This window comes from Macrobrachium rosenbergii, chromosome 8, assembly GCF_040412425.1.
Source record: "Macrobrachium rosenbergii isolate ZJJX-2024 chromosome 8, ASM4041242v1, whole genome shotgun sequence".
Classification (NCBI taxonomy): domain Eukaryota; kingdom Metazoa; phylum Arthropoda; class Malacostraca; order Decapoda; family Palaemonidae; genus Macrobrachium; species Macrobrachium rosenbergii.
This window is the reverse complement of record NC_089748.1, coordinates 50,006,098-50,027,519: the sequence shown is the minus strand read 5'-3', so window position 1 is coordinate 50,027,519 and position 21,422 is coordinate 50,006,098. Positions and strand designations below refer to the sequence as shown.

The window sequence follows — 21,422 nt, the reverse complement described above, 5'->3', positions numbered from 1 at the left end:
ATATAAATAAATTTATATAAACACATATATAAACATATGTATGTATGCATGTATGAGAGATAACGATGGTTTTGTAGCTGGAACACCAAAAAGGAGTCAGATTCTTCAGAGTACACGGAACGGTCTCCGCTCGTCCAGCCGAACACTCTTTCGAATCATCGGGAGGTTAATCTCACCCTGGACACTTTGCTAGATTGCCGCCATGCCACTTCAATTTGCTGAAATTCTCCGGGACGCAAGTCTCTTTTTCAATATTAAATCGCTTTAACGCTATTGCAGTTAACAAATAAATCATACATATATGCTTTTTGCGGGCGGCCTATTCAATTTCACCTTTTCAATTTCACACGTAATTGAGAGGAACTGCAACAAATATGTAAATCAAAGAATTGCTCTGCTGGGGATTTCTGTGCTCATAAAACGCACATTTCATCTATTTGGCAAATGCAATTTATACCTATGATGTATTAAAATACCTCAAAATTAATTGATTTATTAATTAATGTGCAACAGGGCTGCAGTAACCTGAATTAGCTCCGTGGCATTATAGCGTAATGCGCCATGAAAGGCTAATCTCTCAATATTAGAACAGATCTATGTGGTCACTCTGGTGTTCTCCTTTCGAAGCTATAGAGTGAACACAGCAAGCATGTGTAATTTGTTTGTTAGCTGCAATATTTATCTCCTGTGAGCTTAGATGTTGAGGTCTATATAATGTATGTGTACATTAAGCTACACATGTGAGATAGATATATATATATATATATATATATATATATATATATATATATATATATATATGTGTGTGTGTGTGTGTGTGTGTGTGTGTGTGTGTGTGTGTGTGTGTGTGTGTGTGTGTAAATAAAGACAAAATCCACGAATGAAAGAGAAACAATGCAGTACTGCAAGGCCTTTCGACTTCTTGTCCTTTACTCGGCAGACTGATTTTGTCTCAGTTTGTATATTCATCACGTTCCATGTTTTCGTGATTCAGTTATACATATGTGTGTTTGTGCATGTGTGTGTATGAACGTATGTAGATATGTATACAAATTCACACGCGCACACACACACACACATACATATATATATATATATATATATATATATATATATATATATATATATATATATATATATATATATATTATATGTATGTGTTGTGAGCCTCGACATATCCACGAAAAATACATTGAAGTCATATATTTTGAAAATACATTATTCCCTCAAAAAGCATGAATGTAGCATAATAGCTACATTTTTAAGAAATAATCATATTTACTGTATTTTCTTTTCATGAAAAAAAAAGCAGGACAGCAGCCTCTCAATCAATAATTGTTAATCTAATAAATTTTAAAATTTCAAAAGGATTAGGGTTTGTACACAGGTCCCATGCTACCAGTATTGCTAGTTTCAGCTTTTATTTTTTGGTACGTGAAGGTTTTAGTTTTCTGTAAAAGATAACTATTGTGCCGGCTTTGTCTGTCCCTCCGCATTTTTCTGTCCGCACTTTTTCTGTCCGCCCTCAGATCTTAAAAACTACTGAGGCTAGACGACTGCAAATTGGTATGTCGAACTTCCACCCTCCAATCATCAAACATCCCAAATTGCAACTAGCCTCAGTAGTTTTCATTTCATTTAAGGTTAAAGTTAGCCATAATCGTGCAACTGGCAATGATATGGGACAGGCCGCCACCGGGCGGTTGTTGAAGATTCATGGGCCGCGACTCACACAGCATTATACCGAGACCACCGAAAGATAGATCTATTTCCGGTGGCCTTGATTATACGCTGTACAGAAAACTCGATTGCGCTGAAGAAACTTACTTGTTTCTTACATCCACAGTGTTTTTCCATTTTCCAAATACCTCATTACTATTATAACCTGCAAGTTAACTAAAACTGTTATGTACAATACACTATCTGTTGACGAAGATTCGTTCATTTCAAGCCCTTTCAGTGTTAACCTTTGACGTGATATATCTTTCACCTGAATTAATTTTCTACTGTAGAGTCAAAATGATTTACTTCGACGTAAAGCATCAAGTATTTCTATATGCTGTCGTGTTTGATTGTTTATTTATGCAAGCGCTCGTCACAGCAGTGCAGCATAGTATTGTTTTGAACTGTCCTCCATTTAATTTTCTGAGATCAACAACAGATTTGTATAAACTATAAACAAACAAATACATGATTCCGGCCGTTTGAAGTTGTTAATTGTTTTTCTGCTGGTATTCCGCTTTTATATCAATAGTTACCAGATAAATGGGGTCCCAGTCGCTTTCATGCTTTCCTTTTGAATCGCCCTCTTTAGGGGAAACGCCTTTACGGAAGAATCTTCAAGGTGTTTGTTTATATAACATATGTATGTGTTTATAGTATATACATAATATACACACATACATATATATATATATATATATATATATATATATATATATATATATATATGTGTGTGTGTGTGTGTGTGTGTGTATAACTGAATCACGAAAATATGGAACCTGATGAATATATAAATAAAGATAAAATCCACGAAGAAACGGAAACATTGGCGTGCTGCGAGGCCTTTCGACGCTAGTCTTTTTCTAGCAGACTGAAGAAATATAAAAGTATGTTTAAAAAAGAAAGCTCATATAAATGACAGATGGGGATTATAAAGGAAACATATGTACCTGGAATCCAACACAACTGAAGAATTAGTAGAACTGCCAAAACAGGATTAATATAAACATATGTACCTGGAATCCAACACAATTCAAGAATTAGTAGAACTGCCAAAACAGGATTAAATATTTAATCCTGTTTTGGCAGTTCTACTAATTCTTCAATTGTGTTGGATTCCAGGTACATATGTTTCCTTTATAATCCCCATCTGTCATTTATATGAGCTTTCTTTGTAAACATACTTTTATATTTCTTCAGTCTGCTAAGTAAAGGACCTAGTCGAAAGGCCTCGCAGCACTCCAGTGTTTCCGTTTCTTCGTGGATTTTTATTTATATATATATATATATATATATATATATATATTTTATATTATTTATATATATATTTATACATACATATATATACATATATAAGTATATACGGTATACATACATACACACACATACATATTTATATATATACATAATATATATATATATATATATATATATATATATATATATATATATATATATATATATATATATATATATATATATATATATATATATATATAGAAAAGAACAGACGCCATATTGAAGGTTGTTTTATACATCCTTGACCCTTTTTACTGTTTGCTTTTGCCAAACGCATATCAGTTCTGAGCCTTTACGTATTTTAACCTGATGCTTATACTTAGCGCTATACTTTTTCTTTAATGAAAAGGATCATAAATTTTCGTAATTACCCAAGTTTGGGTTGAGATGCAAAAATTATGCTTATGAAATTCAGACTTCGATTTTAGGCGGACAGTAAAATAAATAAACTTATTATTCTTTTTGTAATTAACTTCAGGCATTTAAATTAACTTAATTAACTTTAAAGAATACTGTAATAGTTCGGCCTAATGTTGCAATTTGATACCATTAACCACAGGTAAGGAATGCAGATTGCGTTCTGCCTAGGAAGGCTTATTTATAGCACGGTAATCAGACAAGGCTTGCATTATGAGATATTTCACTGTATTGACTTAGTCGATAAAATTAAATAAAAAAAGGCTAATTTCAAAATAAAACTAGCAGGTCTATCTCTAAACGTTCTCGTAACGCAGTGGTAAGGGCTCTGCTCAAACTCTGAGGGACCAGTTTTCAACTCAGAAACGCAAGAGTGGAATGTGCGCATTCCCTGATATCCAGTACGCCCCTCAGCAGTGAATTATGTAGTTAGTCGACCGCTGTGGGTCGCAGCTAGGGGAAAAGGAGAAGAAAGGGTACTGAACAGTGAAACACAACTGCCTTGAAGTGATCCTCAAGCTACTTTACGTTGTATTGCTGGGGATTTTGTTATTCTGTACGAAATTCACGGTTCCCATCTATTAATATGAACGAACATTGAATAAAGACATCACATGATTATTCTGTTTATAGGAAAGTCTCCCGAATTTAGAAAAACAATATAGCTGTAGTTTTCCTTACAGGTCCTCTGCCTCTGTTGATGTTTCCTTTATTAAATACTAACCACACAGAATTGTCCAAAAATGTACAAGAAAAATTTACACTGATGTTGGCAATCGGTTTAAAATAAACATCATAAGGTACGACGACTATTTTTGGTGTGGTAACTTACAGTTCTATGATTAAGGAAGTAAATTATTATTTTTGTTATTTTTATGATTTCAGTTACATGGTGTAATTCCGGTTATCAATTCTTGTACGGAGTAATGACTGTTAGCCAAGGAAAAGATATCTTTTTTCTCTAATTGCCTTGGGACAACGCCCCCCCCCCACCCCCGCCAACCGCATCCTAAAATATTCTCTCTCTCTCTCTCTCTCTCTCTGGATTTATGGTGCCAATATGATCCTCGTTTATGAAAGATCACATATCCCTCCCATTACACTGGTATCTTTGGAGTATAAAAGTTAATGTTCTCCCCGTAAAAGGAAACATGTCTCTGATGAAGACATAAAGATTACCATTTCCTTCGTCACCTTCCTGTCATGTCTGGTGAAAGGAGTGAGAAATGCTAAATGACTATGAGACGGGAGTTATATCCTTAGATTTACGACGACTGACGTAAAGAGCTTATTGGATGTGGTGACAGAAGTCTTTTGGCTCGTATATTAACAACGTACTTAGCAGGCGTGGAAAGTTATTGTCCTCGTAAAATTCTTATCACGGTTAATGTGACATTACCAGACGAATCTTTTTTTTTTTCATACATTGTCTATCATTACCCAGGCACTCATGCCATTCTGAAGAATTCATTAATGTAGATACCTTGAGATTTACAAGTATTATACTACTTCGCCTCAAAATCCTGGTGTGAAATGCAGAAATATGAAACGGTTTCATGTTGTATCTTGCCAATATTGCATTGCTTCTCCGAGAACAGCCTCTTAAAACTTATGAATAGCAAATAGAACTAGCCTATATGAGGATCTCAATCAGAAAGTCAGAGCTGTAATGTTACTTACGAAAAATGACTGCCTACTTTTACCGTGTAATTACATCGAGAGGCACCTCATTGTTTACTAACCTCTTTGTTGTACTCACAGCCAAAAATACAAGGGAGGAAGGGGACAGCAACCTAATCTCCAACCCCGTGACGTATTTAGTTTTCTTCCAGCCCGGGGTCAACTAAAAGAGGGGTGGCTAGAGGTGGGCAGTAAATGTTAAGACCGCAGGTTTGTTAGCTATGAAAAATACAAATTAATTTTAAAATTTGTCATTTGCTCATATGCGGAACAAACCTGGGTCTTGACATTAGATCACAACTTTAAATGAAATCACAGATAAACATGCGCCCTTCATAATTTCTTGGTCTTGAGACTGCCATTTCATATCCCTTTGTATATTACCTTTTATTCTGTTTTCAAATCTGTTGTGCGCTGTCATTTGTATCTTCTAGCTTCTATAATCACGGATTCCTGTTTCATAAGCGAATGAACAAACAGCTGATGCATAAAACTACTCTTTCGATTTAGTCTCTCATTTCCTCAGTAATATTTTATAACCGTGTAGGAGGTCAAACCCAAAGAAAGACCCTTAGTCAGATTTTAAGAAGCCAACAGCGTACATCAAACAGTCTAAAGCTGACCTCCTCTCTCACGACCACACAAGCCGACGCTTTATACATACCTTCTGAAACCGTCACTTCCTCCCACATTACAGAAAGGTTCGTCTTGCATCTACTTTGAATTGCAGCTTACCTATCACCATACCCAGAATACGCCCGATACCCATCTACACAAACGAAATAAAATGTAAAAATAAAGTCCGCAATAGTATGCATGTAAGAATATATTGCTATATACAGGAAGCTTTCGCCAATCTGAAGAAACCAACTGATAAAGTTGGCGAAAGCTTCCTGTATATAGCGATATACTACATACATACTATTGCGGACTTTATTTTTCTATTTGAGATCACGAGAAAGCGAAGATATCATCAAATAAAATATAATGTATTCTCAACTCGCCACACAAGTCCTAAACCCGTCTACACAATTACACTAAAATGTATTCCCGCCTCCCCCAACAAGTCCTTATCATATAAAAAAAAAAAAAATCTTGGACGTATCAGGTCCATAACATGTAAGTTTGTGCAGTCGTTGGAGCCGAAGTATATGATGGTAACGAATTTTCAGTGTAAAAGTGTTTGCCCAGTTATGAAACTCAACTGTTTCATTACTCTCTTTAAAGATCCGTTGAAGCGTTAAAATTTGAACTGTTTTATAATTATACACGGTTTTGAAAAATCAATAGGTTTATAAACTTAAACTGTAGTGTATCATTTTTAGCTTTCTGTAAAAGAAAACTATTGTGCCGGCTTTGTCTGTCCGTCGCCACTTTATTCTGTCCGCAATTTTTCTGTCCACCCTCAGATCTTAAAACTACTGAGGCTAGAGGACTGCAAACTGGTATGTTGATCATCCACCCTCCAATCATCAAACATACCAAATTGCAGCCCTCTGGGCTTTTATTTTATTTTATTGTATTTAAGGTTAAAGTTAGCCATAATCGTGCTTCTGGCAACGATATAGGATAGGCTACCACCAGGCCGTGGTTAAAGTCTCATGGGCCACGGCTCATACAGCATTATACCGAGATCACCGAGAGATAGATCTATTTTCGGTGGCTTTGATTATACGCTGTAGCGGCTGTACAGAAAATTTGATTGCGCCGAAGACTTGTTATATTCACAATCACCACCCACCAGCTCAGCTCCTTATAAAGGCCCGGGAATATTTCCTTATCCCTGAAAATACGTCGACAAATCAATGACATGTCAATGAAGCAAAAATTGACTCACGATATAAGAGGTAATTGCATTCAAAACCTGAAAGAGGTCCTATCACCAGAGACAACTTGTGAAAAATTTCCCAAGACATTTTACAGAAAAGAGTTTATTAACTATGATCTTAGAGCAAAAAAAAAATTTTTTTTTACAGGGAAACGGGGACGGTATCAAAGCAATTGGTCTTTTCTAGACTGCTAATAAAACTCTTCAGAGGTGCCAGAAAGCATTTGGATTTTTTCCGTTGGCCCGTCGGCCTGGAAAGTTTTTTGTGTCCCTCATTTTTTTTTTCTATTTTTCCGAACGAAACAACTGATTCTTTGCAAAGGAACAGAGACTAGAACAAAGAATAGACAATTGATACAGCAAACAAGCCGGGAAGAAAATAAATAGACGATACCTCCAAAGAGACAACGAGAAAAACATGCAGATTTTTTTGTACAGCCTCCGTTGCTGTTCTCCCATATCAGATTTGATGGAACCGCTGAAGTGCCCCTTCATTAGTTGCCACAGGAACGATAACAGATTTATTCCTGTTTCCTGGAGAATCCATTGAGTCTTGAATGTACAAAGCATTGAATTATACGAACGTGGTGGGTGGCAGCCAGGGATGAGAATAGAATAGGGTTTGCTTGCAACTCGCAAATTCCTTGAGTATAATGCAGGGGTGACAATTAAATAAAAACTCACCGAATTACTTATATGAGAGGTTGTCTAAAAATCATAAGACGATTTTTTCATTTTCGTTCTTGTTTCGTAAAAATCATACGACGATTTTTTTACTTTCGTTCTTGTTTCGTAAAAACCATGCGACGATTTTTTTTAACTTTCGCTCTTGTTTTGTAAAAACCATACGACGATTTTTTCATTTTCGTTCTTGGTTCGTAAAATTCATACACGATTTTTTTTTTTATTTTCGTTCTTGTTTACCGTAAAACCACGATTTTTTTATTTATATCGATGCTTTTTTTTTCATTTTCGTTCTTGTTTCGTAAAAATCATAAGACGATTTTTTTTCATTTTCGTTCTTGATTCGTAAAAATCACACAAAATTTTTTTCATTTTCGTTCTTGTTTCGTAAAAATCATAAGACGATTTTTTTTTATTTTCGTTCTTGTTTCGTAAAAATCATACAAGATTTTTTTCATTTTCGTTCTTTTTTCGTAAAAATCATAAGATGATTTTTAAAAATTTTGTTCTTTTTCGTAAATATCATACAACGATTTTTTTTCATTTTCGTTCTTGTTTCGTAAAAATCATACGACGATTTTTTTTTCTTTTCGTTCTTGTTTCGTAAAAGTCATACGACGATTTTTTTATTTTCGTCCTTGTTTCGTATTAATCATACGACGATTTTTTTTATTTTCGTTTTCGTTTCGTAAAAATCATACGACGATTTTTTCATTTTCGTTCTTGTTTTGTAAAAATCATAAGACGATTTTTTTCATTGTCGTTCTTGTTTCGTAAAAATCATACGACGATATTCTTTTATTTTCGTTTTTGTTTCGTAAAAATCTTACTACGATTTTTTTTTATTTTCGTTCTTGTTTCGTAAAAACATACTACAATTTTTTCATTTTCGTTTTTTTTTTATTATGCGATGCAAATATTCTCGTGATTTTCGTAGTCAGGGGTATATGAAGTATCCTAGGCGACAAACAATATAGAAAATGGTTACAATAAACATCTCGAAAAGAAAGTGCAAACTATCGCGTGGTTAAGAATTCCACAGCTCGTTTCGGTGCTATAATGAAGGAAAGTTTTACCCGAAGTAATCCACTGAAATATTCACGTAAATCTCAATAACTAATGTGATAATCCAATGAGCAAATAATTTACGATCATAATTTTCATGAAGCAGGTGATTATCAGCAATAAATTCCGCCTGATAATCCATCGATTATGGAGAGCTAAAAAGGCTTTAAAGTGTATCCTAATGCGATAGGTAGTAATTAACTTAATTAATGACCCTATTAAAAGCTTATCTACATAACAGATTTATCAGTCGTGCAAGAGATATATTATTGGTTCTGGAATAGAGAAAACTGTAATTCTCTGAAGGAAAAGAGGGGCTGCATAAGCTGCATAGTAATGTTTAAAACTAATTATCAAAGCACCATCACCTGCTTAACGAGTCGTTTGAACCTGCTGTTTTAAGCGGCGTAATGGGCAATTTCTTAAGAAAATATTCACAATAACACAACTTCCTTGTTATGAACGATCTTCATCAGGTCTGACAAACCTGCCTGTTTCATCAACAGGAAAATATAATATACGAAAATGGAAGGGATTATTCTGATTTTGAAAGGGTTGACAATTAATTCATTCATAATGGAAAGAAATGTTATTAAACTCCAAAGAAGTGATTTACAGAATAAATATTTAACGTTAAATCTATCAGTATCATATCTCATAGACTGATATTTCACAGACACACAGACACATATACGTGTGTATGTGTATATATATATATATATATATATATATATATATATATATATATATATATAGTATATATATATATATGTAGGTATATATATACAGATACACACATATATATGTGTGTGTGTGTGTGTGTGTGTGTGTGTGAGAGAGCTTCTTCATTTACAGTCCTGTCAAAGTTAAGGATTTCACTGGAAGTAAGAGGAAAAAAGCTTAAAGAAATCAAGAAGCTAATATTTCAATATGGCCATCAAAATTACTCTTTTCTGATAAATATGACCTGACGATTGTATATGAAGTAACTCATAAATAAAAAACAAAAGTAAAACTCTAAACTCTCCGTCTTAATGGTATACAACGACCAAGTAATTATGCCTATATTATAATCGCTTCCAGTTCGAATAACCCGCAGTTGCATAATTATATCATTAGTTTTTGGCTTAAATAGAAATGCTTTTAGTGACGTCCATTATATTAAATTTTGGGTATTCAACAATTTCCAAACATGAAAAGAAACATTCATCGAGTTTATGAAACTAGATTGCATTGCCGTTATTCAGTTCAGTGTGTTTACGATCCATTACTCTACAACAGACTCTTCATCAGCTGAATAAATATTTACTTTGGCAATTCGCTAAATTGTATAAGTTCGGATTTTCCCATGATTAGGAATGAGTGTTTCGATGTCGTGTTTTCCGTGAGGTAAATAAATAAAATTGTTGTAGAATATGTGACAACATTCAGTAGGTATCACAGGTTGACAGGAGAGAGAGAGAGAGAGAGAGAGAGAGAGAGAGAGAGAGAGAGAGAGAGAGAGAGAGAGAGAGAGAGATTCATTTTCGCATCCGGCAGTACGGTATAAACAGGCGATGAGATCCGAATGTTGCCTAAAGAAAGTAAATGTTATAGAAAGTACATCAAACCGTACGGAAGGAAAAGTCAAGCAACCTTCTACAAAGAAAATATTTATCAAAGAAGAGAAGTGGATCTGGCTTATCAATACCCTGGAGAAGAATGCCCCTTTGGTCAAAGGTCAAGGCTTTGGATGGATACTAAAATAAAAGGTACCAATATAAAAAGTTTCATAAAATGCTTCGAAAATTTTAGGTCTTGTCATCGCTCTGAAAATACAACAAAATTATTTACACTGCACAACAAGGGAATAGATGAATACTTGCATTTTCTGAAACATTTTATATTAAAAATCTCGCCATCCGAAGCATTAGAAAAAACAATGAAATGTTAATGATAGAAAAGCAAAACCGAGTTCGAATATCTGTACTGAATAAAATATCATGTTGAAATGCAAAATATTTTTTATTAAAAACATTTTGCAATACTTGGAAACTAAATAATAACAAAAACAAAAATTGCCTAGTTGATAAAAAACATGAGCTTCAGTTGATTTTCTAGTGATACGGGGTAACTCAAAGAACACTGAACTTAACATTGACTGTCGATATTATTCCAATCACTTTTGTACTGTTTTTCCAATATGAAGTAAAATTATCTTGGTACTATTTTTCCCTTATAAAGTAAAATGATCTGGGTACGCTTTTTCCCTTATAAAGAAAAATTATCTTGGTACTGTTTTTCCCCTTTAAAGTAAAATTATCTTTGTACTGTTTTTCTCTTATAAAGTAAAATTATCTTGGTACTGTTTTTCAAATATAAAGTAAAATTATCTTGGTACTGTTTTTCCTTTATAAAGTAAAATGATCTTGGTACTGTTTTCCTTATTATAAAGTTTTCCCCATATAAATTAAAAATTATCTTATTAAAATTATCTTGGTACTGTTTTTCCCTTTATAAAGTAAAAATGGTATTAAAGTAAAATTAAAGTAAATTTTTTACAAACATAGTGGCGTATGGATATCATCCATTTTCCTTTGTGCAATAATTCTCTAAATGAAGGTTTTTCTTGGGTCATTAAATCAAGAGCGGCCTATTTGCCAACTTGTTTAAGAAAAAATAAGATATACAGGCTGGAGTTGCTTACTAAAGGACAAGTGACAAAACATTGTGAAAATAATATTTTGCATTGTTAAATCAATGAAAATAACACTAATGACGAAAACTCCTTTAAAAATGAAATTGACGCCGGTCAAATTTCTTTCATCTCTCATCGCAAATCATTAACATTTAACTACAATGCCATTTTCCTTTTTTCATATTTCCAATTTTGAAAGGTTAGGACGCTGTACTTTCATTTTGTTTGATTGAAATCGAAGTACAGATCTCTACCATTATTTTCCAGCGGTTGCCTGACTGATACTTTCTGACAAATGGTTTTCCATCCAGCATCTAAAATTCACGATTTCCGTGGAGGAAAAAAAAAACACTGGTATATTTCTTTGTTGGTTTAAATAAATCGTACTTCAATCTACGGAGAGTAATTCATGCATGGAATTAATCCAGAATTTGGGGCGAAACTCTGGAAAAATATTGTGCATCTTCAAAAATGTGTTATGTTTATAATGAAATACGTTGCGGAAATATATAAGCGATATCCATTTTGTACATTTATAGAATGTATTTAAGGGAATATGTTACATTTCAATGTATGGTAACGGGGTCGTAAGGGGGAGGGGGTGAATCACTTACAATGCGCTTTAAGGTGGCACACGGTAGGTGATACGAAAGGTTCTTTGTAGCATCCTTGACGCCCAAGTTGTAATTTCTTTTTTTTTCTGTTCTGTCTGATGCATACTATTTGGTCTTTTACGAATTAGCTGTCCAGCCTCTTTAAATTTTCACCTCATTCATGAAAAATGTCTCCTGATGAGAAATATGAACGCCTATATAAGCTACTCCGTGGTATCGTTAAACTAGTGTATAATACATGCACACATACACTGACATATATATATATATATATATATATATATATATATATATATATATATATATATGTGTGTGTATATATGTGTGTGTGTGTGTGTGTGTGTGTATAAACATTTTGACCATCAACTTTTTACTCTATCTATGTACAACTATATTTCTCACCCTTTCAACCTTACAGCACCTATACTACGTAGATAAAAATGGTATAAAACAAACACATCCTGAAAAAAAGGTAATGTATAGTGCACCTAATCACGCTCGAGGGACTCTTAAATTCCTGGATGAAAGGAGAACACTAATAAATATTGGTAGTTTGTTATAGCCATCGATTATTGGTTAAACTTGGGACATCTACTTAAGAGGGACACTCTGGGCACACAATAGTGGAACATTATCCTTCGTGAAAAAAAAATCGATAAATCGTTTGGGGAGAGAGAGAGAGAGAGAGAGAGAGAGAGAGAGAGAGAGAGAGAGAGAGAGAGAGAGAGAGAGAGAGAGAGAGTCTTCTAGGACACTTATGCAAAATGTGTGTTTTCTTGTACTGCAATTCTCCCAAGTCTTCATGATGGAATATTCCTTAGCTGTGGTTAATTTTGATATAACATAGTTTCTCTGATCCGTTTCTTCCCACCTGACATAAGGGTATGTTTGTTCTTGATAATGGAAGTTTCCATTCAAACTATCACTTCTGTATGTACAGTAGGTATGTAAAGAGCTATGTAAAAAAATCTATGCTTTGTTGCAAATCAGTGTTTTTTGTTTCATTTAAAGAGTATACATTAAGTCTTGCCCACTCTTTTATTTTCTTGTGCCTAAATGGCGTAACTTTTGCTATGCCTCAACTGTGCAATGAAAAATTTCCCGTTTGAAATCGAATGAAAAATTAAATGGAATTCATAATTAAACGAACAATCGTAAACTGTAACTGAGGACACAAACAGATCTGGCAACGATGACACTGAAATGATTCTACTCTAGGTTCAAAGGGCATTATGAATGCTGCGCCCTGACAGTCATTCCTCCTCAAAGCAAAAGCCATGCATCAAAGCAAAACAAAAATGTTTGTCCATACATTTTGGATGAATTTCCTTTCAGCGCTATGCAAATCAATGGAAACCAAAATTCTGCCTGTCTTTGAATGCCAGGAATGAAAGTGTTTGGAACTGCATATGGAAAAGACTGAGGTGGTTGTCTCAGTGTCACTCGAATCACATTGATTCCAAAGGTTTTCATTCCTTTGATACAGATAGACAGAGAGATAAACTAATAGAATTTTTTTTAATAAAGAGGCAAATTATGCTTGCAAAGAACATACAATAACGAATTTAACTTCTTGTCTAGATACATTAAGAAATTATTTTCACTGTTCCTATAGTTTACAGCTTCAAATATAAGTTTTGTCGCATGCACATTGGAAACTTTAATTCTGTTAAAAATAAATTTCGAAAATTGCATTACATGTGTAACAGGTTCTGTCAAGCCCTAATGGATATGATCTCGTCTTCAAATATCTCGAACACAAGTTTGCTTTCATCTTAATTGGTTGTCCAGTCGAGCTTATATAAGAAGTCAATCATGCCTCGTAATTGCATCCTTGTCAAAGAAAAAGATACTTATTTCCTCAGTTTCTGAAAGAAATAGACTTTCAGGAATACTGTGCTGAAATTATGACTGAATATGAATAAAACGTTACTGAATATTAGTAGTCATGAAAATAGTTATACTTTTAGTCAGTTTTATCTGCATCATATTAACAAACGGAGTTGTTAGTGTATACGCGGAAAAAACATAAAATAAAATGAGTCATGACATAAAATTATCCCTTTTCATGATGGAAAACTGCGAAGTCTAACGATGCTATTTAAGAAGCATTTTGCCGCAAAGTATTACTGAGAACGATAATTTGCAACATTACCTTGGAAACGTATGATGCTCACTCAGTACTGATAAATTCTTCCCGAAGCAGCCAAGAATAATTGGCAATTTAGTTAGAAGCTAATACTTTCCCCTTGGCCCTTTACTCTGATATTTTCTCTCGAAGACGACGTTGTGTTTTCGCATTTTTACTTATTTTAAATCGTTGGATATCCTACGTGACATTATCGAAGGGAGAGAGAGAGAGAGAGAGAGAGAGAGAGAGAGAGAGAGAGAGAGAGAGAGAGAGAGAGATATTCAATACTCTCAAAGCAGTTTATAGCAGTAGTTGGTTTGGTTGAAGCAGAGTCTTTCAATAAAATACAACAATTTTATATCAAGCGCAAGAACGTGAAGTGAACGAGGCGGCCTTACGTGCAAAAAAGGAAATAGATTAAAAAAAACGAGAATATTTGTACATCTCTAGTCCCCAAATGACGCTACGCTTATAAGCTGACTGCTCGTATGCTTTTATTAATTATACCTTAATTACTCATTTATTCATCAATATTTCCCGTCACCATATCTATCTAATCGAAGAAATTTCATAAACGTAGTTTCAGTCAAAGAATAGAGGCAAGATCCAACGGATTCCGTTGACTAAGGATTCCACAACTCCGTGGCAATTTTCCTTGAATAATCACAAATGGCAATGTAAGACAAACCGAAGGAGAGTTAATACTAACTGAAGAAAATTGGCAATAAAACATATATAATATATATATATATATATTATCTATTTATATATTATATTTATGTAAATGCACACATACCTTTCGCCCCTTTGGGGGAAGTGGAACCAGAAAGTCACAGCCATCATGGTTTTCGGCAAGCCTTCAGGGAGGAGGTCGTCAGGCCCACGCCCATCTTTTGACAGGGGCAAAACAGGTATCCATTCTCAGCTGGACGGACTAATGGACAGGAATCCAACAGCGAATCAAGAAACTGAAAAACATGAACCGAGTGTTGTAACATTCAGCTGTAATTTATATTATCATGGTTTTTTTCTTTACAAATAATTCTGAACTTAAAATTCTCTCGGTCATTTCAGTGATGTATCAATTCAACTGCCGTTGGCCAGAGTTAGTTTTTTTTTTTTTGAGCTAAAAGAAAACATTGCAGGGACGAAGAAAGAATCAAACTCATTTCTTTACGAATAGCACATGGCACTGATTCGATATACGGTTTGCTCTTGAATTATAAAAGCAAAAATGTAAAATTGTTGTTATGGATCTACAGTTGAAACAAATAAATGTTGATAAATCACGCATTTATTTCATAAATACATTTCATCTTGCACAACTTTATAATTCAGTTTGTCGAGGCGATTTACCAAATCATTTTTATATGATTTCTGGAGCAATTTCGTTCCATACGTCGAGGTAAATCGCAGCAAATAAAATGAATGGCGAATTATTTGTTTTGAAGGGCAGTAACGAATACAAAAATGAAATCTATAAAGAAAAAATAAGCATATTCCCGCAACAGCTATCAGGCTTTGCATCACCCTCATTATAATAAATAATGAACAAGACATTCATAATCGTTTCATTCATGGCGCTCAATGCCAAAATCCGTTTCACAATATATACGAGTTAAACCATTGAAAATCACCAACTAAAAGTACAGCCAGGAACAGACAGCGTCGCCATGAAATAAATAGTGCAGACTGTAATTCAATATCGGAATGTCTAATTACGGCCTTTGGAGATTTTAGTCTGAAAATACATTAATCCGCCTTCGACAAAGCAATTAAGCATCAAACGTAAAAAGGTGATGTGCGACAATAGATTGATTATTGGTGGTGCAGGATTAAATTAATCCTGGGTGGTGTATTTAATCATGGGATTCTGGATGTGTTTACAACTTAAAATGTGCTTTGGAAGACACATACATACATACATATATATGTGTATATATATAATATATATATATATATATATATATATATATATATATATATATATATATATATATATATATATATATATATATATACATAAATTATAAATGAATCAAATTAAGTATGAATAGTTTGTAAATAATCACACCTACATACATACATGCATACATACATCAAAATAAGTATGATTAGATAGTAAATTATCTAGCAGTTATGGTATTGCTAAAAGTACTAAGACAAAAATTTCTAAAGCCTCAACTAGATTTCGTACACTCGGCAAGGAAAGTGAGGATAAAGTTTTCATTAGATTTCGCTCATCGAATTTTAATTTTTTTTCTTACAGAAAACACATAATCTCGGTCAATTTACTCTAGAATATGAAAATACAATGCAAATTATATCATATATGTTAAATCTGCAAAACAAAAACGTTCAGATACTTAAAAACACCATGTATGCCCGAAGTAATCAGAATTTCTCAGATGATTTCGCTCATAAAGATTTAAAAAGATATGTGGATATCTCGGTGTAGTACTGTTTATCAGAACAATATTTACTCGTTTTCCGTTATGAACAGGCTTATTATTGCATCATCATACGAGGTAATGATAATTTATCTAATTTTTACATGTTCATGCTTGTATTTCATGGTGTTGAAAGTCAGCTGGAATTAATGGCAGTAAATGTTGTGACAGCTAGGTAGGTTGACTCAAATCTATTTAAATCCGCAAAAGCGTTCTCTATGATGTGAGGAGCTGCAAGAACTTCTGGCGGGAAAACACAAGTAACTGGATGTTTCTTGACGTTGCCATAGTTTCTCTTGTCTCTCTCTCTCTCTCTCCATTGCTAAAACATACTATACAAATATAGTATCACTCAATTTCTAAAAGACACCAAAATAATGAAATGAGTAGCTCTACATACAGGCCTAGGCTTACACAACTGCACTGCAACTCTCTCTCTCATAGACCTAGGCTTATACAACAGCAACTCTCTCTCCTCTCTCTCTCTCTCTCTCTCTCTATATATATATATATATATATATATATATATATATATATATATATATATATATATATATATATATATATATATATATATATATATATATATATATATATATATATATATCTCATCATAACATTGCATTCGTTCCTTTATTATTCCCACGTTTTTTTTCGTTGGGCATTGCTCAAATCTAACTCTTGATTTCATTATGGAAGATCGTGTTTCCGATTATGCAAGCATTCCGTTCATTGTGGTGTCATAAATTCATTTGTGTAAGGTTACTTGGTAAGTTATGTCGAAAAATGTTTATTTTGCTCTGAACTGTCGCTGCAGATTACAACTTGAACTAATACTGTAAAGTTTACAACTGCATTTAAGTATCAATGATTTCAGAACCGTAGAATATCATTGAAAGTTATAGGAGGTCAAGCAAAAAACAAACACAATAAGACTGAAGCCCCTCCCCTTTCTAAAGTTGCCAGATGTTGCATTATTGAGCATTATATGTCTGAAGATTTAAAAAACCTGTATCCTAACTTTTCTAGCCGAGTGTACATTAAAACAAACCGTGAATTATAATTAAGGTTCTTGTATTGCCCAGCTTTCACTGCTCGATTGTAGCCCTTATCTACATCAATTCTAAGTCATATACGATGAACATTAATTTTTTTGACTGAATAACCAAGTGAACGTATTTATTTTACGAGACATAACAACTTTAATCGAAAGGATTTCATGAACATAAAAAGGACATTATAAAAATAAATTCGATGTGTATAAACAGCTACTATTTTGTTATTTCAAGTAGAATATACTAGTAGTGAATCGTGGCTGGAAACCTTTAATGCCTGAGGATAATGGCTAAATAAAAAATAAATAATCTCTACTGAAAGTATTTTAACCGCAACAGGAGTACCATTACCCCACTAGACCTTGTATACCTTTCAAGAATAATTCGTTCTTAGATGGCTGTGTAAATTGAGAGCATTTAAAGAAGAGGGGCAACAAACTGCGTCGCACAGGATTCTGTAAGAAAATAAATAAATAAATGAGCAAGGCAGTCATTATCTCCTTAGACGCCAAGAAACATTACAAAAGTCATAGTCACTAAGAGTCTTATGCCACATATATTTTTAAAAGGACAATTATTTTAATGTCACCTATGGCAAGGGATTCATTAACAGAGCAAAGACTGATTTATCTGGTCCTTTATCTCTAATTGCTTTCCTTCACTAAAAACGAAAATAATCAATCTGGATCTCAGAATTCTTTTCTACAGCGTTTGTTTATGCACGAAACCACACACGTTTTCTCTTTCTTATCAGCCTCCCCAATTCGGTATGCTTTTGTTAGCCTCATTTCATATTCATTGCAATCATATGATATTCATAGCCTGTCTGCCTAACTGATCGGCTTTGGACTTGTCAGCCTCAAATCTAGTTATCAGTGTTCGCTCCGTGAACGCTGACGCTTTTCGTATCAGTCATCAGTAAGTTTTTTATATATTTTTTTATTTTTTATTTGATAACTTATTTTTAATCTACTGGATGTTTGGAAAAAGATCTGGCACTGACTACATGCGGATCAAAAAAATTATACAGTGACGATTTCACTGTAAGTTTGCATTTTGATGTGCTTAACTAGTATTGATGGTTGCATATGTATTTTCATTTATTATTTTCTTTCATTAGAATTACATTATCTTTTACTTGTTGGTCCGGAGCCGATATAAAATTTATACTTATAGTTACAATTTTAGTTTGGTATCTGAAAGAACAATCTTCATTTTAAAATTCTCAACCATATATTTGCTTAATTCAAATTCCGTTCATGCTTGGTCTTTGAAAATAATCATCAACGTTACCAGTAGCAGGTAATTCCATCCTTAGCAGCTCTTCAACGAGACAAGCAGGGCATGTAAAATCAATGGTTATTGGCAAGAAAACTGGCTTCTCTTTGCCTTGAATCCGCCCATTACGCTCCACATTAAGACTACATTGGTTTATGTACTTCGTTTAACGTTTCCTTCCGCTAATAAAAATCTGTTCTAGAAGCTGGCTTCGTTGGTGTATCAGGAATAAAACTGTCTTTATATCAGTCTTTCAGATGAAAAAATAAAAGTATGAAATTAAACTGCTTTCATGCAAAAAGGGATTTTAATGTGAGCTTTAGATGGAAAACAGGCAAACTGCATAAAGTTAAACAAAGAGAAAAAGAAATGTGTCATATTAACTCGAAGAAAATACGCCTTTGAAAGACTGAAATTGGGGACCAGCCGAATTGCAATTAATATGCTCAAAGGTTTAACAATAACTTGATTTGTAGGGATAAAACTTTCATCATAAAAAATGCATATCAGTTTTAAATATGAAACATGCGATAAGATTGGAAGAGATCTCAAAATAAAAAAAAAAACAGTGATGAAAATGAAATGAAAGAGAGATCCAGCTATTAAAACAGAAAGACAGCGTTTAATTAACATCTCCACTTCGTTCAGATCTATCACAATCAGGTATATATATATATATATATATATATATATATATATATATATATATATATATATATATATATATATATATATATATATATATATATATATGTTGCACTCACACACACATATATATATACAGTATATATACATATATATATACATACATACATACATACATACATACATACATACATACATACATACATACATATATACATATATTCTTCTAATCTTTACAGAAGCCGTTTCAAGCCGTTCCTGGCCCAGTGCTATTTGCAGATTCCAGGGCGTGATTAGCGTTAACATAAAAGAGCCATTTTTCCACATGAAAGGGAAATTTCTTCCTTGAAAACTTGCGAAGTCCCGAATTCCTACTATTGCCTCCGGCTTCTCCACTCGAGACTAAAGCTGAAGTTTTGTTGAACATTTGATTTGGAGAAAGTTGGAGAATTAAAATTTATAATATTTTTTTTTCTGTTTCCTAACTTCCATTGTTAAGACTGATTGCCTATAGAGAGCAGTTTTTATATAAACATTTTTTCTCAACTATATATCTAGTCTGGTATTCCGTCATAATTTTGCAATCGCTAACAACCATGTATATTTCTATGTTTTATATATATATATATATATATATATATATATATATATATATATATATATATATATATATATATATATATATATATATATATATATATATATACATACATTATACATATGCACACACACATATTTTTATAATATATGTAAAATATATATAAATATATCATACATAGATATGTATATATATATATATATGTATAACTGAATCACGAAAATATGGAACGTGATGAATATATAAATAAAGATAAAGGTTCATTGAGAAATGGAATTGAAACATGTTTTTCAGACGCCAGGTCCTTGCTAAGTAAAGGACCTAGCGTCGAAAGGGCCTCTAGCACTCCAGTGTTTCTGTTTCTTCGTGGATTTTATCTTTATATAATATATATATATATATATATATATATATATATATATATATATATTTATATATATATAAAATACAATATAAAACATGTCTGTCTGTTAGGGAAAGTATACATAAGAGGACATAGATAAGCAAAAAAAAAAAAACTTGAGGAAGAATATTTTAAAAAACGGGCAGATTTAAGTAAAAAAAAAAACTATCAAAATTCTTGGTATTTGGAGAATAAACCGCAAGGAGAGTCTGATTAATACAACAAAGGTAATGAATACAACCCTGAAATCGCAGCTTTGGTTAGTGAATTCAAGCCTGAAATAATAATTTCGTTGGACGAGAGCTTACATCCTCTTCAACGATGCAGATGTTGGCTGGATGAAATGATTCTATTCACCATTGGTTTAACCAGTTTAAACATGAATTCTTTTTTTTTTTCTAACTCTTTATTTAACACGTAATACTTCCTGTGACTAAGAATTAAAAAAAGAAAATTAATCACAATCTAATGATTAATATCTTTTTAGATTTCTTCGAACAAAACTTGCATAATTGAATTATATTATGTATATTATGTTTGTCGTGAGCCATCATCCCCGGATACCAAATTACATATTTGTCTTATGAATTATTTTTGTTGTGATCCAGCATCCCTGGATACCAAGATTATATATTTGTCTTATTTCATATATGCAATATCTTATCATTCATAATTCCTTTTCATGGCAATCTCATTAATGGTCATTTATATATTAACAAAAATCTTTGTTTTGCACCAGAGGGATAAACTGGAAATATATCAGAATTTCATGATACCTCTGAATTTCTTCATCCTATGAGGTAGATCCACACACACTGTTTTTCATCTATATAATTAGCTTCATTTTCATTTTCCTCTTGTTTTGGCATAATACAC

General features: G+C 33.0%; 1 long non-coding RNA gene across 1 annotated transcript in view; it reads right to left on the bottom strand.

Annotated features, from left to right (window-relative positions):
• Nucleotides 1-21,422, bottom strand: part of LOC136840845 (uncharacterized) — a 432,006-nt gene that overhangs the window by 113,375 nt on the left and 297,209 nt on the right. The window contains exon 3 of the long non-coding RNA XR_010853751.1: nt 14,914-15,085. This is a non-coding gene — a long non-coding RNA (uncharacterized lncRNA). The remainder of the gene's footprint in view (nt 1-14,913; nt 15,086-21,422) is intronic.